Below are 2,148 nucleotides of genomic sequence, written 5' to 3' on the forward strand. Positions count from 1 at the left end.
TGGTTCAATCTTGATAACTTGTATGTGTCTAGGAATTTGTCCATTTCTTCTAGGTTTTCCAATTTATTGATATGTAGTTGCTCATAGTGGTCTCTAATAATCCCTTTGAATTCTGTGGTCAGTTGTAATGTCTCCTTTTTCATTTCTAATTTTATGTATTTGTAGCTTCTCTCTTCTAATTCTGGCTAAAGGTTTTTCAATTTTGCTTAACTTAAAGAAAAACCAACTTTTTTTCATTGATGTTTTATATTATTTTCTTCATTTCAACTTCATTTATTGCTGCTCTGATCTTTATTATTTCTTTTCTTCTACTAATTTTGGGCTTGACTTGCTCTTGCTTTTCTAGTTCTTCAAGGTCCATCATTAGATGATTTACTTGAAGTTTTTTCTCTTTTTTTTTTGATCTAGGTACTTACACCTATAAACTTCCCTCTTAGTATTGCTTTTGCTATACTAGGTTTTGGTATGTTGTGTTTCCATTATCATTAGTTTCAATTTTTCAATTTCCTTCTTAATTTCTTCACTGACACACTGGTCATTCAGGAACATATTGTTTAATTTCTATGCATTTATATAGTTTACAAAATTCCTCTTCTTATCAATTTCGAGTTTTATTCCCTTGTGGTCAGAGAAGATGCTTGATATTATTTCAATTTTTTGAATGCTTTAAGACTTACTTTGTTAGCTAACTTATGGTCTATCCTTGAGAATGATGCATGTGCTGAGGAAAAGAATGTGTGTTCCCTAGCTTTTGGATGAAATGTTCTGTAAATATCTATTAGATTCCTTTGTTCTATAGTGCAGATTAAGTCCAATGTTTCTTTGTTGATTTTCTCTCTGGACAATCTGTCCGATGCTTATGGTGGAGTGTTGATGTCTCCATCTATTATTGTATTGGGGTCTATCTCTCTCTTTAGCTCTAATAACATTTGCTTTATATATCTTTAAGTATACTTTAAATTGTTATATTCTCTTTCTGGATTGACCCCTTTATATATAGTGACCTTCTTTGTCTCTTCTTAAAGTTTTTGCCTCAAAATCTATTTTGTCTGATATAAGTATTTTGTCTGACACTCCTGCTCTTTTTTGGTTTCCATTGGCATGGAATATCTTTTTCCATCCCTTAATATTCAGTCTGTGTGTGTCTTTATATGTTAAGCATATTTCTTGTAGACAACAACTCATTGGGTCTTGTTTTTACAATCCATTCAGCCACTCTCTGGCTTTTGATTAGAGTTTAGTCCATTTACATTCAATATTATTGTTGATGATAAGTAAGGACTTACTCATGCCATTTTGATATTGGTTTTTTGATTGTATTGTGGTCTTCTCCTCCTCCTTTCTTTCCTTCCTGTCTTCCTTCAATGAAGGTGATTTTCTGTGGTGTCACAATTTAGATTCTTGATTTTCATATTTTGTATATCCATTCTATGTGTTTTCAGTTTGAGGTGACCATGAGGCTTGCAGTTATACCTTATAACTCATTATTTTACACTTATAGCAACACTAAACAAACAAACAAAGAGAAAACTAATAAAGACTCTACACCTTGCATTCATACCCCTTTTGTTAACTTTTTGTTGTTTCTATTTACATCTTATTGTACTCTCTATGTCTTGAAAAGTTGTTGTTGTTGTTATTATTGTTTTTCATTGGTTCACTGTTTAGTCTTTCTACTTAGAATAAGAATAGTTTACACACCACTGTTACAGTGTTATCTTATTCTGTGTTTTTCTGTGTACTTATTATTACCAGTGAGTTTTGCATCTGCAGGTGATTACTTATTGCTCAAGAATTTTCTTTTCTTCCTGAATGAAGTACTCCCTCTCACATTTCTTGTAGGACAGGTCTAGTGTTGATGGAATGTTTCAGCTTTTGTTGGTGTGGGAAAATCTTTATGTCTTCTTCATGTTTGAAGGATATTTTGCTGGATTTACTATTCTGGGGTAAAAGAATTTATTTCTTTCAGCATTTTAAATATGTCATGTCACTCTCTCCTGGCCTGTAAAATTTCCACTAAAAACTCTGTTGCCAGACATATTGGAAGTCCATCACATGTTATTTGTTTCTATTTTCTTGCTGCTTTTTTTTTTATTATTATTTTTTATTTTTTTATTTTTTTTTTAGTTTTTTCTTTTTTATTTTTTT

The sequence above is a fragment of the Colobus angolensis genome, unplaced genomic scaffold (genome assembly GCF_000951035.1).
Source record: "Colobus angolensis palliatus isolate OR3802 unplaced genomic scaffold, Cang.pa_1.0 Scaffold324, whole genome shotgun sequence".
Taxonomy (NCBI): Eukaryota; Metazoa; Chordata; class Mammalia; order Primates; family Cercopithecidae; genus Colobus; species Colobus angolensis.